Source organism: Ostrinia furnacalis, unplaced genomic scaffold, assembly GCF_004193835.3.
Source record: "Ostrinia furnacalis isolate ACB-3 unplaced genomic scaffold, ASM419383v2 OfSCF0447, whole genome shotgun sequence".
Lineage (NCBI taxonomy): Eukaryota > Metazoa > Arthropoda > Insecta > Lepidoptera > Crambidae > Ostrinia > Ostrinia furnacalis.
The window spans coordinates 126,029-146,865 of NW_021130686.1; the positions used below are offsets into that span (position 1 = coordinate 126,029).

Below are 20,837 nucleotides of genomic sequence, written 5' to 3' on the forward strand. Positions count from 1 at the left end.
GCCTCTGTGGTCTAGTGGTAAGACCACCTGCTTAAGACGCAGAGGTCCCGGGTTCGATTCCCAGTGGGGGCAGATTTTTCTGTTCGGTTTGGTTGGTGGTAGGGCTTGTTCTAAGTCCGCCTGGCTAGCTACCACCATCTTACCTAAGTCTGTCGCCATAACAACAATGTTAACAGCATTGTTGTGTTCCGGCAGTTAGAGGTAAGATAGCCAGTTCCTCCGTGGTTGAGGATTCCGGGTGAAGCTCGCTTCCACCTTCGGCCTGATCGTCACTTACCATCAGGTGAGATACAGGCCAAGAGCTTCCTCGTTGTGGATAAAAAATAAAAAAAAAAAAAAAAAAAACTGATAAATAACTCCAGTCCAGTATCGCGGGCGGCTATTTGTTGACGGACATCCTTATTACTTGGAATTTAAAGTTCAAATTTGTGTGTTCAGGTGTATCAGGAGTGGTGGTGGTAGCTTATTGGTAATCGGGGCACGCGCGCCTCACCACGATTTATACACAAATGCGTCCAGTGAAGTCCGCCATATTTATTTTTCCGTTTCCTAATGCGCCTACTGAAATATTCATACGGTGACCGCGCCATCCGTCTTGCCGATGTCTCGTACAATAACACGATGTAATGCCTCATCTCTTGCCTTCGAACGCCTAAAAGATAGATATAGGGCTAAGGAGGACGACACCCTCCCGCTTCTACGACAAACGTTCGTAAGAGTGATTTTGTTTACATCTCCATTGCTTCAAAGGAACTCATGTTAGTCATTCACTCGGTACACTTACTCATTCAAGTCCAATTACTCACTCGCCCAAAAAAGACATTCGGGCCCTTGTAGATTTAATATAAAATATGCCATTTAATAGAGTCTAGCTTTTTCTTTGAACTTTGAACACAAAGGAACTACGAGTATGTGATCTGTAACAGAAAAACTATAATACTCTTTATGCGTGCAAAGCCTCAGGTAACAGCATTTATGTTCAGGTTTAATCCTATTTTATACCTACACACATAGAGTGGATAGGAAGATAACTATATTTACTTGATGGATAACCCAGCTTTCGGCGTTATTGATCACCCAACAAACGAGCGAAATAAAATTTATTTGTCCGTTATTATTACAGAAGCAATTACATTTCTCTCACGAACATTCCTGTCTCAATAGTCAGTTTTAACAATCCGTCTTCAGCGAGAAAGTTAAAGTTGTTCCAAAGGAATCCTTTTTATGAAGGCGTTCATTAGATCGGTTTGTTTCAGTTTAAGATGCTTTAATTATTCGCTTGTTGTCCAATCAGGGACGGGTTGGCATTCAAAGTCCGCGCAAGACACAAATCGAATTAAAAATCAAGATCGCGCACTCAAAACGAAAGGGTCCAAGGAACTTGTGGGGCCAATTCATTCCGAATACCAATTTCATTTCAACCACGGACCTCATTCCGCGAAATTTGGTTACAAAACGACAGAGACAACAAAGAAAATTAGACCGCGAAGAAAAATAAATGCGGCGAAACGACAGAGCATACAAAATTAGAGAGAGGAAGAAACGGCGACGTGTAACGACGGGGCGCGAGTTACTGGCGGCGAGCAGTTGTTCAAAACTTCATCTAACCACTCAAAATAATCTATCTATATAAATAAAAATGATTGATGTTCGTTAGTCTGATTATAACTCGAGAACGGCTGGGCCGATTGAGCTGATTTTGGTTTTAAAATGTTTGTCGTAGTCTAGGGTAGGTCTAAACGGTGAGCAAATACGCGCGCGATATTGTTTTTCTGTGTCAGACAAAATTCCACGCGGGCGAAACCGCGGGCGGAAAGCTAATAAGGAATAAAACCTATCTATAGTACCAACTTTCTTGTTGGACCTCATGAACAGCCATAGATGTCTCACATGGCACACACGGATCGACTGCGAACGTGTTCTCTGAAGTAAGGAAAAGAAAAGGAAGTAAGTAAGGAAGAAGGTTTGAACCTACTTTTTGGAAAATTCGATAGAATCAGTTTAATAAAAAAGTTTATTGCATCATCATTGCCATCTCCAGTAATATTTTGACAAATTGTTACACAGAGTAGCTGCTATCTAAGCTCTTACTTTACCTGGGTAAGTTATGCGCTACAGTTTTATTACGATTTGAAAGTAAGGTACGACCTTACGAGTATTTTAATTTTTTACAATCGCTGCTATCTCGTAACTCAACGCCACGTCTATATTTATGTTGATGGAAGATAGGTAGGGCTCATTGCAGCCGCTATTGCGGTGCAGATTTGATAGATACGACCCATTTGAATAATCCTATTTGCGTTATTTAAATATAATGTTAAATGACTTGTTAAATTGTTTACACTTGGCGAGGCGGCGTGTAATTAAATTGAAATTTGAAATACTACAACGTAGAATTAGATTGTGAAATCGTAGTTCAATAACTACCTAATCGAATACTAACATAAGAAGGCTGGAATCTATGTCCGTTATTGTCATATTTGAAAATATTTTGAGTAAGTAAGTACCTAAGTAAATCTTAAGTGGTAAAATGATATTTTATATTTAGTAGTGAAGTTGAGCAAAAATCCCTAAGTGACAGACTGAAATCTAAAATGTTAGGCCATTTTAGATTCAGCAAATCAGACCAGCGCACTTGATTGGTACCCAATAAATTTATGATTACCTAATATAATATTTATTACCCTAAGCTTAAAGTTATACTCCTCACTTATGGAATAATGAGGGGTGAGTTAACCCATACTGTATTGTGTGGGTTAACTCTAATTCATGATCATCATCATCATCGACGTCCACTGCTGAACATAGGCCTCCCCCAATGACTTCCACAACGCACGGTTGGTAGCGGCCTGCATCCAGCGCCTTCCTGCTACCTTTATCGGGTCGTCGGTCCACCTTGTGGGTGGACGTCCCACGCTGCGTTTTCCGGTACGCGGCCTCCATTCCAGAACCTTGCTGCCCCATCGGCCGTCAGTTCTGCGTACTATGTGCCCTGCCGACTGCCACTTCAGCTTGCTAATCCGTCGGGCTATGTCAGCGACTTTAGTTCGTTTAGTTACTCTAACTAACAAACAGCAATCAATTAGAGACGCGAGATGTCATTTAAAATAAAAACATTTTATTACTTTAAATATGGTAAAGAATTCAAGATGAATATAACGGCCGCGTTTACAATAAAAATATCGGAATGGCCATTCCGTTTACTATATTTTCGTTCACGAAACGTTTCATTGTTAGCTGAAAATGAATAATATTGGCAGATATTAATGACGTTTTCTTTGGAGATTACCTCCCGTCGGCAACGCTAGTAATTGTTCCGCGAATGTCCAAATAAATTAGCAAACGTTGAATGATCTTTTGTTTTTGACGAGAAATTAAGTCGTTCCGTCGGTGTTATTTTCAGCAATAATGAAATGCGAGTTACCAGGAAGTGGTAACTCAATAAATGATGACAGGATTTCTTAGAATTATTGTGGCCCAGTGAAATAATCTATAAACAATATTACAGATAACTTGTGAGTGCTCACGGCTTCAAGCCATTGAAAGGTTTCTAGAAATTGATTTCCCCGAAGAATGTTGTGTTTCGGAGGGCACATTACCGGATCAATCGATGTCAGTTCATGCTAACTCGTAATATCTAATAGAATATCGTGACGTAGTTTTTTTAATACAGTCGCAAGTTACATAACATGGCATCTTTCTACTTGCAGTATTTGAAAGAAACCTTTTTAAACAGGTTTTGAAATGGGTAAGTCCTCGTGTCAATATACAAACGGCACCAAATAAATAATACGCGCCCTAAACTCGACCGTTGTCATTTCAATTGCCGAAAGTATATATAAGTATCACCAAATCACGGAGTCGAGGTCCCCAATCTGTAAAACTGCTAAATTGTCAATATGGTGCGAACATAAAGAATCCGTGCGATCCGGATTTTGATCGATGACAATAATAACCGGCAGTCGGTCCCCTCGCTCATTATTTATCCCCGCACTTCGACGCCGCGGGCGCGAATTTTTCATGCAAATGTTACAAACGGGAAACTGGAACAGACGGTAGCAAGGCTTAGGCCAGGGGCTTAGGAGCAAACTGCGAAAGTTTCAGGAACAGTCTCCAAGTCGCACGCTCTGGTAGACTCCGGCAGTTCCTTTATCGGCAGTTTGCACACTGTTCTCTTGACAGTTTCTATTCAAGTAGACTTTATTAAATGCAAATTGTAAAAAGAAAAAGAAAATCATATGAAATACAGTTTGGTGTTCTTTTGCGGTATTCAGTAGGTGCCTGTAAAAAAACTTTTTCACTAGATTTCATAAATTGGTCAAGCTCAGCTGTTTTTGTAACGGAAAAATACACTCATTTCAGGTTTATTGAAACATAATGTGAAAATTATTGATACTCTACAATGTACGGCAAGTAAGAAAATGAAAATGATGAATTATTTATAAAAATAGGAAAGGTACAAAGAACCTGGCACTAAAAGAAAATTAATATTAAGTAAGCATAAATTACAACTCACAATAAATTACTCTTCCTTAATATTCTATGGTGCAATTTCATTGTGTCATCAAAACTTCATGCAAAACATGCCACTTTAGCTTTCAGAGTCCCCTTCGCTTAAAAATTCAGAATCCCATTTCTTCCCTCTTCTAGCCCTTGTACTATCTAGGGAGGAGTGTATTTCGGCAGGGACGATTATAATGAGTGACATATAGGGTGTGAAGACATCCCGCTCAGACGCTCGCCGGCTAATTCGCGAAGGATTGAATTGCCGCGAGATGAGCCAAGAATTGAGGGTAGCTGATTACGACTTTAATATTTCAGAAGAATGAGACATCTCTATACATTTTGAAATTTTAATACTCCCAGCTTTATCAAGTTTAAGGTCTAGGAATAATAAGATATTGATGACAAATTGGTAGGTAGGTAAATCTTGAAAATTGTGACTTATTGAGAGATATCAATTTTCACTTGGAATTTGAGTTGAGGCCCAAGTCTAAACATACAAGGTTGACTTTAGGGGTCTGAAAACATCCCGCTCAGACGCTCGCCGGCTAATTCGCGAACACATGATTGAATTGCCGCAAGATGAGCCTAGAATTGGGGGTAGCTGATTATGGCTTTAATATTGCATAAGAATTTACACTTCTTTAGACATATCTATACACTGTTGTATTCGCAGCTGAGCTCTATCAAGTTCATAGAAGGGTATTGGTGAGAGATAGAAGAAAGAAAGAAGAACATTTATTTTGTTTCCGACATAAATTGATTTACAGTTTGTTTATTTGAACCAAAAATGGCTACCGCTCAGCATGTGTCATGCTCTGAGGTAGAAGAAATCAGAACATGACGCTGTTATTCTGCGAAATCCATTGTTGGAGAGAATTGAATCGAGGCTTATTGAGAATATTGGGGGCAAGCTATATTGGGACGTAAATAGGTGCCCAAAAAAGGGCCTATTTTTACATAACGTACAAGGAAACTGACAGATGAGTCATTATTGCGTACGTTTCAAGTCTCTCATTGCGGATAGATTACACATAGAATACGAGCTTACACGTGCTTTAATAAGCCGAACGCACCTATTTAATCTAAGGGCCCTTTCAAATTAGACGTTTTGAGACGGACGTTAAAATTGTCGTCCGGTAGCAAGACCGCTGTTGGTAATTGACTGTCATTTTTATTCCAACGCAGTTGACAATTTATTTTCAGTGTGCAGTCTAGTAGTGCTAAAGTCGCTGACATAGCCCGACGGATTAGCAAGCTGAAGTGGCAATAGGAAGGGCACATAGTACGCAGAACTGACGGCCGATGGGGCAGTAAGGTTCTGGAGTGGAGGCCGCGCAACGGAAAACGCAGCGTGGGACGTACACCCACAAGGTAGACCGACGACATCATAAAAGTAGCAGGAAGGCGCTGGACGCAGGCCGCTACCAACCAGGCAGCATGGAAAGCATTGGGTGAGGCCTATGTTCTGCAGTGGACGTCCTATGATGGTATGATAGGATGATGATGTGCAGTCCTGCAAACGGACTACAAACATCCATCTTAAAACGTCTAATTTGAAAGAGTTCTAAAGAGTGATACGCTCGCGTTTTCTTAACTTTTTATGGATTTTTTTATTTGCTAAGTCTACCATTTTTAATTACATTTTAACTCCACAAGGTGAAAATCAATAAGTTTAAAAAAATGAGATTTTTGTCGTTTACTGAATCAGACGTATACTTGGAACACGTCTTTTCGTTTTAATTTTCAAATGAAATTTTCCATGAAATGCGAGAACTTGAGATTCTAAGCTCGAAACACATTGTACCTATATCCCAAAATTTTGATAATTATCAAATAAGATTAGCCCTAAAGAAGCCACTAATTACGTTCAGTTTCAGCAGAAATCTTGAAACATAAAACTTGGTGACCATTTTCTAGAAGTTACTTACACTGCTATAACTTAATAAGGCTAGCGACCGATGTCACAGCAAAGTCATAAAAGACAGGATACTATATTTTTTTCTTTTCTTTTTTAATAACCAAAAATTTTGAAATCAATAATGTATTTATTTTCATTCAGTAATTCATTCATTGAATTCACAAATACTCATGGATTAAGAATGTTTCATTAAGGGCTGATTTTTCAATCGTCAGATAACTTTTAACTGAAGAATAACCTTGTCATTTTGACATATTTCCCATACTAAAACTGTCATTATGTCAAACTTATTCTTCAGTTAAAAGTTATCCGATGATTGAAAAATCAGCCCTAAATATAATAAATTGTAGTACTTCTAGGGTGTCTAACTACTTAGATGCCTAATTTCCATCTAATTTTAATGGTTTAGGTGTATTGTTGTCTCCTTTTATTAAAGCTCTTTAGGATCATGAGTGGATGATGTGCGAAGGCTCTTAAGGTTGGTCGTTATAATTTTTTCCACTATGGCGTATTTATGTAGCTATTTATTTTCAAAGAGAGCCCATCAGGCACGCCACTAGCATAGATGTATTAAGTGGACGTCCTGTGTCTGAAATGATGATGATGATGATGATGATGTAAGCATGATTTCGTAGCCGATCCTAACTCCACGCAGCAGCAGCAGACAATAATGTTTAACTTTGTACCTTTAGGCTGAGATGCACCACCTTACTTTAACCGTAACTATAACGATAACCTGTGTTTTTGTGTGCACTTAGACAGATTTTGACGTTTGTTAAAGTTAAGTAAGATGGTCCAACTCAGCCTTACTGTTTGTTCAGAGTGAGCCGGCCGCTCCACGCACTCTGTGCTATAACGGACGACGCCCGTTCTGCAACTCGCTTGCCACTTAAGGTAAGCGAGCCAATAGCGACCGGTTCCATTACATCCATTAGAGCAGGGGCCTCGATTTGTTCCAGCTGCGAACAGCGCAGGAGAGCGCTTGAAAGTGCATTTTTCTTTATTTCATAATTTTTGAGTTATTTCAGAGGCGAGCGCGGCGTGTGACTCAGAAATGGGATGTAGGAATGATATTTCTTTATAGCATACGGTTTCAGATGTTGAAACAAAAAGTTGAAGTCTTGAAATTGATTTTGTTTATTATTATTAGTTCGCATTTTATTTTAACCTTAAAACATTTCGATAACACTAAGGAAAGACAAACAATTACTCCTAAGTTTGAATGAAATTTGCATGTTTCTTTCCTCGTGATAAACATTAGTATATCATCATTAAAAATATTTTGTTTACTCCAGATTCAATTTTAATTATACATTCCGTGATTTCAAACATAGATTGAATATCAAAAGTTTGAAGTTCATAATGTTAACCCAGATTATTCCACATCGAAATATCCACAAAAGCTATGTTGTTTTTGTTTCGTAACCACTTTCATATATTTAATGGCCCTGTCATTAAAAATTTCAATGTTTGTTATACAAATCACCAATTACGAACTATCTAACTGCGATTATCCACACAGATACAAAGCACCTTGACCTAGTGAGGCGGTAAAATTTGTTTTTATCGATCAAATCGTTTTGTTACGATTCGAAAAACGAAAATCCGTTTCCAAATAAGGGGCCTGAGCGCTGAGCTAGAAACGTGCCAAATCTTAGACAATGGTCGCAGCTCGCAAACAAAGCTACCGAAAAATCGTTCAGCGTCTTAAATGGCAATACAAGGGGCCTTTCAGATGGTAATTTGATTGTACCCAGTTTGCAGCTTCAAAAGAGTGAAATATTCTTTTCGGGGTTCCGGACGCCGCGGGAGAATTATTAATGGGAACGAAACTTTACCAAACTTTACATTTTGGAACAAACAAGCAATGGACTCAGGGCGGAGGGAGGATTTCGCCTATTTTCCGAACTGTATTCCTACGGGACCATCTCGTAGTTTGACAAGGAGTAAAGGCTTTCTAAAGAATACCAAGAGAACGTCCAATCTCACCTTCATTCGGTTGTGTCGTGATTTGTGATCGTGCAGTTTCCAAGAGATTCTGAAAGAGCGTTAACGCACACAGTTTATACCCTCCCCTATAAAAATATGGATCCTACGAGCGTATTCTTTCAAATCTTCAGCATCTAATCCATTATCTTATTTCAAACCCAGATGCAGAACTTATTTGATTAGGTATTACAGTTGGTAAGTTCAAGAGAGAAAGAATACGACGCTGCCATACGAAATAAAATATGAAAATACATAACTATCGGAAAATCGACTTTGCTGAAATAAATATTAAATGACTGGCCCGGCTTATGAATTGAGAGTTTTAGCTTTAGCGAGCTCATTTTCTACTTAATTCTGTACTTATTAAAATTTCATAGTTAAAGTAGCAAATGAGCACGCTTTGGATTTTAAAATTCTGTTACAACCTAATCTGATTTGATATTTCTTTAACAACAGATATTATTAATAAAAAAAACTCGTGATTATATTAAACGCGTAATTGATACATAAAACGCCGCGTATTCCCATGAATTATGCCCCATAGCTTTGAATGTATAAAGTTCGTCACTGGAGCGACGACGTGCGAAACGCGTTGTATGTCTTCTGCCAAACTCCGCGGTTTACGCGAGCAATGTATTTTTTACGAGCCACAATAAATTTCGTCTCATCGGCTAAGGAGCAAGAAAAAGCATTATGCCGAGTTTTATAGCCAAAATTCACTGAGCGACACCTCCGGGGCTTAGCAGGCATAATTTCAATAAACGATGTTAGGCACAGATGGCTTACTACGTGGGTAATGCTTTTTGGATCTTTTAAATATTTACGTCAGGTGTGGTCACAACACAAAGTACTTATCTGAGAATCAGACTAAAGGATTGGATTTAGGTAGGTACAACACATTGCTGAGTGGATTACGCTCTATGATCGAATCGGGCGTTGTGAGTTTCTAGATCAAATGCCTTTTTGTTGTCGAAACAGTGTTTGATATTTTTAGCACTGTTTTGCCCTAGACATAGCGAAGATTGTAGAAAAGTACGAAAAATATTATTATCATCATCATTTCAGCCATAAGACATAACTCAGACCTCCATGCTCACAAATTTTAATACTATACAGTGATCGAACCCGCAACTCCTGTAATAGTAGTAAAGTGAGATACATCCGACGTTTTTACGTTGTTTTATTTTAGTTACGTCCCTAAATAGGGACGTAACAAAACGATCACAATGCTGGATGGAAAACAGTGATACCACCATTCATAATAACTTCAGCTGCCCTTCTTCAGCGTCTTTCTTCCTTACTCCTTATTCATAACTAAAGTAGTTTAATCTTAAAGCTAATAGGAGGGGAAAACTAAACTATTTACTTTCCTAAATTGGTCCAAGCGAAAGTGTTCCGTGTGTCCCATCTGCGTCTATCAACTCATTAATATTTAGTCCCGTGAGGTGAAGAGACAGCGATGCACCCTTGTTTCTACAAAGGGCATTATTCATGTCATATTTTAACGAAAACGATGCCATATATTGCTTTCGTTAAAGGCTCAGAGCAAATTAATACTTGTAGGCAGTAGTAATAATTTTAGGCTATCTCCATGAACATAACGATAGACTCTACTTAACAAATTGACTCTACAAAACGATATTGACGTCATTGAATTGCTTTTAATTCATCAAATTTAAAGTTTAAAAATATCATCATGTCATGTAGTCTACTGCTGGACATAGCTTCCACACAGCAAGACTATCCGCTTTTTTAATCCAACTTTAAATATCACCTGCAAATTGGAAAGCACGATAAACCCATTATACTTCAAAAATAAAAGAGCAGTGTTGTACTAAAATGTTTATTCTTTAGATCGCCTGCAGCTGTATTTCTTTTTTGAGCCAATAACGTTCATTCTGTCCTACGTATCGAACTATCCACGCTCATTTCGAACACGAAATCGTCTAGACGAAAACCGTAAACCAATTTAGGTGTCAGGTTGAATAAAAATAAAAGAGGGCCGACCGGTTTCTGTTTCTTTCAATAGCTGAATCAAAATTCGACATTCCCAAAGTCAACCTTTCGAGGGAAATCTCTCTGTAATAGCGGTAGGGCTATATTACCATACTTTGAAGTCGAGCCGTGTTTGTGTACAGTTACCCCGAGTTTTCAGTTTAGACTCGATTACACGCACTCCTCAAGTGGTACTCGTGTATGGCGTGGGTACAAATTCTATTTTCACTTCATTTTTATTTGCTAAAGTATACATTATTTGTTTACATAACTTTCATATACCTACTTGAGACTTATTAAATGTGTGTTTAAACCGAAATTTAGAATGCTTATTTAAGCTCTGCTCAGAAGGCGTGAAATTAGTTGAGTTCTTAGAATAAAACGGGCATTTAATGATTCGGCTAGACAAACATGGATTTTACATTTATGTGTTTAATATTGATGTATCTATGCATAATAGCATATCTATAATAGCAATCTTAATGCCTTAAAGTAAAAAAAATATGCAATTATAAGGAATAACAAATAATTATGACTAGGTAATAGGTATAGTTTGGGTAAACGAGTTAAAACTATAAACTTAACAAGAATTACATTATGAAGCCCTACCGCCATTACGAAGAAGGACCAGGGACTCCTTGTTTCAGATTGTAAATTTTTTATTCGGCCATCCGAATAGAGATTTAACTTTTTCAGTGATTTCAGACAGTACAGACTTATCCATATAATTTTTTAGCGATGACTAGATATACTTGGTGCTATTTTGTTACAAAATGTGTATGTACTGTGTTTTTATAACTTTTTACAAAATATCATAAACAAAATCGCAACAAGTCACAGGAAAACTGACAATTATTTCGTGCCTTCTTTGAGGAACTTCATTGACTTACGCTCCTATTCACAAACGATGCTTGCTTAAGTGAAGCAGCAAATCAAACGCACAACGTTGAATAGAGCTCTGTGATTGGTTCGTGTGTGACCGTGTGCGTCTACGAGTACTGTGAGACCTCATAGTAATGTTTGAAAATACGGGCGTTAGTGTTTCAGTTCAAAGGTATCTAAGAAACTGTACAACGAGTAATCCTTTTTTCTCCCTTATCCAAACTTAAGTAAAGTTCCCTTTGAGCGTGTTAGCATCCAGTTGCCAGCTGCAACTCGATTACACGCTTGTACTGGCAACACTTCGTATTCCAAGACTTCTGAGAAGTTCCCACTTTTCTTCTCGTTTTCACTTGTTTATTGCTCCCCCAACTCTGAAAAAAGTTTTTATTGTTATTGTAATGTTTTGAGGCATATTACAGATTCTTATTGTGACTTAAAAGCACTTAGCCGACACTTTTACTTACAGAAAAAAACAAAGTGTATTCATTATTTCGGGTCTCATAAAAATACATAGTAAGCAAAATATTGGCGACCATAAATAATTAATAAACAAAGCAGTACTCCAGATACAGATTCTTGTGCTTATCACACTAACTTATGTCGCCCGCAGGATTCGAACCAGTAATCACAGTTGGCGTTGTAGTCTGTAAGCGACTGCGCACACTGGGCGATGTCTCGGCGGCTAGACGCCTATTCTAGTCAATTTCATACGAGTATTAGCTGTCGTCGTGACTCCGCGACTCTGGCTCGACGACAAGGTAATATGAAATTGACAAGAATAGGCGTCAAGCCACCGAGCTGTCGCTGTCGTGTGTCGCTCAGTGTGCGCTGTCACACGCGAAACCACCGACTACCTTTTTATATCGTCGTCAGATTTTCAGTCGACAGTAGGTGCTATCGGCCAACTAAGGCCTAGAGTTATTTCGTGCTTACGTTAATCGATGAATTGTGGCTTCGATGAACAGTTTTATCGATTAGGCGTTATTCGACATGACGTTATACGGTCGTTCTCAATGCCATTACCAATAATGTGTTTTGAGCCGTATAAAAAATGATACGATTTTTAACATTACCATTTATATTGTGGCCCTGAATTATCCCTTATTACAACTGTCAACTATCGCAACTCCTCAAAAACTTTCATAAAGTTAGCGACTTCTCTAAAAAAGACTTGCCTACAGCGCGATTATTAATTTCCCGTTAGCGAAAGTACTTCCAGCCAAAACCCTCAATGTGGCCGATCTTGCAACTTTTAAGCCTTTTTAAATGAAAAAGTCTCGTAATACAGTGTTATGTGAGAGAAACCACTGCGGGAAGAACATTACACATATTTATGGGCGAAAGCAGGAATTTCGTGAGAGCCCGACGTTATGTGTAACGTAACGCAGTTACGAGTTACCTGCCGGTGATATTGCCGTTACTTATACAAAAAATACTGCGATATCAAGCACTTTACTAATAACTAGCGGCCGCCCGCGACTTCGTACGCGTGGACCTCGTTTTACTCCATTAGGGTCGGAGTTTCGTAAAATCCGCTCTTAGCATCTATAGCGCATACATTTAAAATTTCAACTCTCTTTCTTTAAACACATAGGACTTTCATAATATAAACTTCCAACCCTCCTTTTATCTCCTTAGCCCCCGTAGTTGATTTCTAATGATACATTTTCAGTATATGTACCACCACCACCACCACCATTTCAGCCATAGGACGTCCACTGCTGAACATAGGCCTCCCCCAATGCTTTCCATGTTGATCGATTAGAAGCGGCCTGCGTCCAGCGCTTCCCTGCTACCTTTACGATGTCGTCGGTCCACCCTGTAGGTGGAAGTCTCACGCTACGTTTTCCGGTACGCAGCCTCCATTCCAGAACCATTCTGCCCCATCGGCCATCGGTTCTGCGTACTATGTGCCCTGCCCATTGCCACTTCAGCTTGCTAATCCGTCGGGCTATGTCAGCGACTTTGGTTCGTTTACGGATCTCCTCATTTCTGATTCGATCTCGCAAAGAAACACCAAGCATAGCCCTCTCCATAGCACGCTGTGCAGCTGAGCTTCTGTATAAGGCCTATAGTGAGAGGCCACGTTTCCGAGCCATAAGTTATCACTGGTAACACACATTGGTTATACACTCTAGTCTTCAGGCATTGAGGTATTTTGGACGAAAAGATGTTGCGTAGTTTCCCGAACGCTGCCCAGCCGAGTTGGATTCGACGATTGACCTCCTTCTCGAAATTGGACCTACCTAGCTGGATCGTTTGTCCGAGGTAGACATACCTACTTGTCGACAATCTCGAGAATTGAGCTCCCAACTGAAACTGGGTAGGGCGCAACATGGACATTCGGCATAAGCTTCGTTTTGTCCATGTTCATCCTCAGGCCTACCTGTTGGGAAAATCGATTAAGGTCTTCGAGCATTGTGCCAAGATCTTCCAACGATTCTGCCATGACCACAATATCGTCGGCAAACCGATGTGTACACAGTACCACAGTGTACCGAACAGTATATGTACACCTCCACAATATCTAGAGATCATAGTGAGCATACATTTTAACTTTCAAGTCTCTTACTTTAAAAACCGAGGACTGCAATACAAACTTCTAACCCCCTTTTTAACTCCCATAAGGGTTGAATTTTGCAAAATTTCGTCTTAGTGACTACCTACGTTCTAAAAGGAGGTGTATTCCACTTTGATCACCTGGCTTTGATCAGCCAGGTGATCAAAGTGGACTTACAGCGACAATTTAGTGTCCTTTGAATTTATTCTGTGCCTTTGATCACCCACGGATACGATGTCCTGGGTGAGCCAAGTGGACTCTAGTTAAATTATTATTTTAGTGTCCTTTGATCATCTACAAACAAATCACACCTCCTCTGAATAGTCACATGTCCAATTGTTGTACTACATATTTTGTTTTGTAACATTTTTGATATTTTCTAAAAACCGCAATAAACAAATTGGACATGTATGTGACAATTCAGAGGTATGATTTATTTATAGGTGATCAAAGAACACTAAAAAAATAATTTAACTGGAGTCCACTTTGATCATCTTGGTGATCAAAGCCAGGTGGAATAGACCATTAACCCCTGAGAACTCTTTTGAGACTTGTAGTTTCTGAGACTTCGTGATGAGTGAGTGAGTCACTTAGTCATTCAATGACCTTTCTTTCTACTAAAATTATACGTACCTATAGTAATTATCATTAAAATCAAATAAGTAAGTACCTACCAACCTAAGTAATTAAAATAAAGACCCTACCAAAAAATTAACAAATTACATACAGAAAATAAAAACGAAGTAATTCTTATCCTATTTAACTACAATCGCCCACGCGCCCATCCCATTTGTCCGCCGCTGAACCGTACCCTAATATTCATCTCGGTAGATGGCGGCACATAGTAAGAATTTGCAAGGAAGTTTGTAAAAAGTCACTAATTAACACTTTGATTTGCTCGTTTAAACACAGTGAATGATTCAAATAGGTACATACAGTGAATGGTTCAGTTACATAAAATATCTTTATTTATTAAATTTTCAATATTATTTACGAACAGCGCTATTCATAGTACATGTAATATTTAGTTACTAATTTACTAATGATGTCGATAGATGGCGTTTGACAGCTTTGCCTTCATGAATATTTACGTACCTCAAAAATTTTTGTCAGGCGCAAGAAGATTTTAACCAATGACGATAGATGGCGCTTTTCCACGTCTTATGAAAATCCCAAATATTTTACGGGACCCTATTTTTTTCCAAAATAAAATTTAGCCTATGTTACTCGTGAGTTATGTAGCTTTCGAATGGTGAAAGAATTTTTAAAATCGGTCCAGTAGTTTTTGAGCCTATCCATTACAACTAAACAAACAAACAAACAAACAAACAAACAAACAAACAAAGTTTTCCTCTTTATAATATTAGTGTAGATATCTTGTGTGTGGACAGTGTAACATCACTCTGGAGAGTAATATATCGATTGCTTAAGTCAGAAAAGTATTAAACTAGCTTTTGCCCGCGACTTCATCCGCATAAAGCTGAAAAAGTAGCCTGTATTTATGCGTTTGTGATGTAAAGTAGGTATATTCAAAATCTATCCATGTGTACGATCTATTTCGCAGCACAAATGAATATTATGTTAAAATTTTAATCCTAGTTTTCATTTTTTGATCTGTTGATAGATCTAAACAACCTAAAAGAGCACTACAATTATTATTATCCTCTCTCCTTCTACAACCCTTGTGTAAGATCTTACGAACCACTATAGGCGTCTGACATGAATCACGAAATCATATATTTTCTTAACGTCAGGATATCATACACTTAGCACTTATCGAGATATTTATGATCTAAAAGCAAAAGTAGCCTCGATTAATAAATAAGCAGTTACTTAGCCCGTTTCCACCAAGTTTCGATATCGGCTGCTGATATAAGTTTGGTTATTTTTTCACGAAAAACATTTTTCCCAAGATGCTACTTAAGATGTTTTCCTTGTATCGAGAGTAAATAGTTTTTATGCTTTGACTACGTACGCTATTATGCGAGGAACAATACGGTTCTCGAGAAACTATATTTCGTGAGTACCCACTAATAATGTAAGTGGCTAATATTGTTATTCAATTTTACGCAGAAATATAGAGCTTCGAGCTAGTATTATTTTTATTTATTTTCCTAATTCAAAAAGAAGTAGGTAGGTACTTTAGCAAAAATATTTTTCTTATAGATGAGACAGAAATAAAGTAACTCAATTGAACTTGATATCTTAGGCATAAATAGTCTGCTGTGCTGTCACTATACCACAATAACCACAAATAACTGATGACTATGATGATGATAGATGCAGGCCGCTACCAACCGGGCTATATGGAAATCATTGGAGGCCTATGTTTATTTTATTTTTTATTCAGGACAACAAACAATTATATAACATGTCTTAAACTAGTATTATTAACCATAATGAATATTATTAATTATGTAACCAATAACATTGTCCGCAAAGTATGTTCAGCAGTGAACTTCCTGTGGCTGAAATGATGATTATGATTGTGATTATGGTAAGGTTGAGGCTTTAGTCGAGGCATAGAGGGGTTGATTACTTATTTTCAGCGAAGATTTTATAAGACAAACTAGCTGACCCGGTGAACTTCGTACCGCCTTAGCGTAGAGATTTTCTTTCCGTAAAAACCTTGTACAGAGTATTAGAAAACTACAAAAAAAAATCATCCAAATCGGTCAAGCCGTTTTCATGTTATGTCGTGACAACGGAAAACGGGTTTCATTTTTATATATGTAGATAGATTAACTTTCTTCTTAGCTCTACCAATTAATCCTACCTATTAAGTCTGTATCCAAATTAAGTGGTATTTAATTCGAAGTTACCTGAAAGTATACAATCCTTCAGTCTTTAATCAAAGATAACTCAATTCGCGTCGTAATTACAAAACAACACTCAACGAAACGTTCGTGATTTTAAATAAATTACTTGTTCATTCATGTCGACGCCTCAAGTTAGTTTTCTTAATTAAATATTTAACCCTGGACTCAAATTAAGACGCGCGTCCCTATTCTGAATCTGAGATCTGCCAAGATACGGGATGAGATTGGATGAAATTGTGTCAATTATCTAATAGATAAAAAATAATGATAAAAATTGAAGTGTATATTTGTATGGTTAAGTTAACTACATTTTACTAAAAAGGTATGTATTAAAATATATTTACCTCTAAAACGGCTGAGCCGATACTGATTTCCCAATGTTGTACCTAACTATTAAACTAGTAGTTAGGATGCCAAGGATATGAAAGAATAAGTATGTATACCTACTAAGACCCAATAATACTCGTATCTTACAGATACTCAAAACCTTTCTTTTATTACAGAAAAATCTTTACAAATTGTGATTTTAACTTTTCAGGTTGGTACCAAAAATGGAAGTAAATTATCACTTCATTATTACTGTCAATTTTATTACGTGACTTTACGAATGACATGACAGCTAAAGTTGATACAAAGTTCCACCGTAAAATGAACTTTTCACGGCTTCATAAATTAACGCGCTCGTTCTAATTGTTGAATGATAACGGCAACCATTAAAATTATAACTGTTGTTTAAGTTACATTCATTTGTTATGTTTAACGTTTCACGTTCGGAGGCGGAAATATAATATCTAAAACTCAGTAATTAAGCGTAGCAAGCTGAAATGTTGAAGTTTATAAGTAGTTTAATCAAGCGTAGAGGGTAAACTAAAATGTTGAAGAGTTTAAATTTTCTAACAGCCACGCGTAGAAAACGCCATTTAGTAATAAACCATGTTGCTATTTAATTCTTCAGATCTAGTCATTCAGTAATAATAACACTAAACAGGACAGTGGCAGATATATTGGTCACTATCCTTTTCTCAGTACCTTTGTTCTGTGGTTCTGGATTGTGAACGCACTGTACTAAGAATCTAGCCCTATAAAAGTATGTCTGCTTAAACTAACAATCATCTCACCCTTTTCTCGAAACGTAATTGAAGCTATATATTCTATCACCAAAGATCCAATATCCCTAAGCAAAGAAAAACACGCCCCGTTTGCAGAAGATCTAAAAATGCTATCAAACTATCAGGGAATGCCGTCCCGCCATCCGTCTTCTGCTCCGGCAAAAACACCCAATTTTGCATACTTACGCTTGGAGCCAAACAATCTTCCGCCAAACAGGCAATCATCAATCAATCAGCTGGACACCGCCTTTGTCTCTTTTTCGCCACCGATAGTCGGCATTAAGCCGTATATTGGTGCTGCATTAACTTCGGCCATTACGGACTAATTATGGGCAGGAGGCGTATTACTGAAGAATTAGGTCCCTTCCCATGGCAATCCAGTTTTGCAGGATCCTACATTACTAGATGACTGAACTGTCGTGTGAACACACAAGTATGTGTTTGAAATTCGAACGGATCGGTTTTTTACGGGACGCTGCAAAACAGTTCTTGCAAAAACCGGAATGTCCAAAAAGACCGCTTAGGTCTGACTCGTAGTTGACACCTTCTCTAAAAGTTTGTAAAGTTTGAAACCTACTAATTAGTTTTAAATTAACTGGATTTTCTTCGAAATCAATTAAATTCAGTTAAGTTCGTATGGCTTTACAAAATCTTTGGGGTAATAGGGTTTTGGCAGGTCATCGCACCGAATTCGCACGTACTATCGTGTAAGAAAGTAATAAGTATGAATGCTGTTACGTACTTTAAGTTTTTTATTGCAAGACAAGGCAGGTAAGTATTTGACCGCAATCGCACCTAGTGTTAAGTGAGATGCAGTCTAAGATGGTACATCTGCCCTGTAAGTGCCTTTTCACTCTCGCCTTGAAAAGGCCCGGATAATAGTGTCCAGGAAATACAGCTCTTATGCTCTTAGTCTATTCGTAGTGAAAGGAAAGCCTGCGCAGAATCAAGTACAAACATTTACGTAGCATTGATTCAATTAATAAGGTCATTATTATTTTAAGATTTACTAAGATAACGAGACCGGTCTAGAAGTGTCGGAAGTTTGGTAATAGTTTAATAAGTTTCTTTGCAAATACATTCACGCCCGTATTCACAAACGATACTTGCTTAAGTGAAGCAGTAAATCGAACGCACAGCGTTGAATAGAATTCTGTAATTGATTGGTGTGACCCTGTGCGTCCACGCGTATTGTGAGACCTCATAGTAATGTTTGTGAATACGGGCGACAGTCGCTCAGTTATGTGATCATTGAATTGCTTAACTGAAAAAATTAAAGCTGACTGTTAACTTTTTATAGGTCAAATACTATTAATATTTTTCTAGGGTAGCTAAACCTAACTATGTTGTATAACAGAATTGCTGACCAACATTTAATAAGTAGTTTAATAGCACTGCCTAGTTTAATAGAGGAAAGCGCGGCCATAATCTTGTCTTCCCGAATAGGGCTGCGACCGAATGTTTGCCGACAACGGAACTCGGCACTAATTTGTCAACCCTCATTAAGTTATCTCGGTCGTACCGTGAGATTTTAGTTCACATTGTCTCACTCTACCCGTTTTAGTGCCCCGTTTCGCGCCAGAAAGGTTTTTCATGTTCCCCGTTATGATTTAGTTGGACTTTATTTAGTAGTAATGGAAGTGAATACGCAAGTGTGAGAGCTAGAGATATATCAGTGTTTAACACGTGGGGTGAAAGGGTTACTCGGTTTATAGTTGTGGGTAAAAGCCAAAAATACATTCGCGGGTTAACATTTCCTCGGCTTATAGTCAGAAAATGTTATGACGTTTAGCGATGGCCACGGGGAATTTCATTCCCACAATAACATACAACTGCCCATTTTTAAACTTTTGCTCTTGTGCATTAGGTGAAGTTTTCACTGGTACCCACCACTGACGGCGTAATTTATTTGGATTGAAACAACTCGCGTACACTGATTATATCTAGCCATTCATTGATTACACTGGTCAACAAAAAAAAATCTTATTTCTAGGTATTAAAGCAATAAAAATAAGCTATACATAACCCGAGCGCAAAAATACTGTAGACAGTAGTTATATGTAGACTGATCATTTTAACTGTACAACAAACATTATTCCTAAAAGTTACACCAAATATCACTGACTCTACACTGTCTAGATTTACAATCTCTATACAAATAACCAAATCTATACACCTGCGTATTACAAAGTACCTGACCATAACACTAAAACAAAACTGGAAGAGAAAGAACAAGCAATTCAACGTAAACATATTTACAAATAACAACAGAGGCGTAGATACAAGTAACCCTGTCCTGCTTAGTGTTGCAACTCTATCGGTGAATGTCGATAGCCAATAATATCGATAAAGGCGTTTAGTGCTCAACTTTTTGTAAACTGAATGTTCACTCTCAATACCATTTGGCTACGTTATAAAAATATTATTACACACACATACTTGATAATTCAAATTCTGTATGTGATCGACTTTAACACCCGTATTCACAAACGATGCTTGCTTAAGTGAAGCAGCAAATCGAACGCACAGCGAACAAAGCTGTGTGATTGGTTCGTGTGCAACCCTGTGCGTCCACACGCACTGTGAGACCTCATAGTAATGTTTGTGAATACGGGCGTAAATAGCTTAGGATAATAGGACAGGATAGGATTCGTTCCGTAGCAGCTTTATTAAAAGTTTTTTTTAATCATTTGCTGTTTGGATTATGAAAAATCTTTATTCCCCATTATCTTCAAAAAGTAGCTACGAGTATGTACACGATAGCAAATCATTTTTAGACATTTATCAGCAACAACAGGTAGAACTAAGAGATGCCTGTAACCTTTTTATAAGAACCCTTTTAACTTTTCTTCATACACAATAAAGACTTTATTACTTACTTATTACTCTTTTTGTGTGCTTGAATCACTAAAACGTTTTGAGTGCATCGATTAGTATCGATAGATGCCAATAACACTCTCCCAACCCTACTCCTGCTCACAGGTCTTTGTTACCCCGAGGACCCTTTCGATGTCGCCTGTGTTTATGATAATAACCCGCGAGCGGTGAGAACTGTCGGT

The 20,837-nt window shown here is 38.0% G+C and overlaps 1 non-coding gene across 1 annotated transcript; it reads left to right on the forward strand.

Moving 5' to 3' along the window:
* On the forward strand, positions 1-72 carry TRNAL-AAG (transfer RNA leucine (anticodon AAG)). Its single transcript has one exon. It is a non-coding gene; the product is annotated as a tRNA-Leu (tRNA).
* Positions 73-20,837: the final 20,765 nt, after the last annotated feature.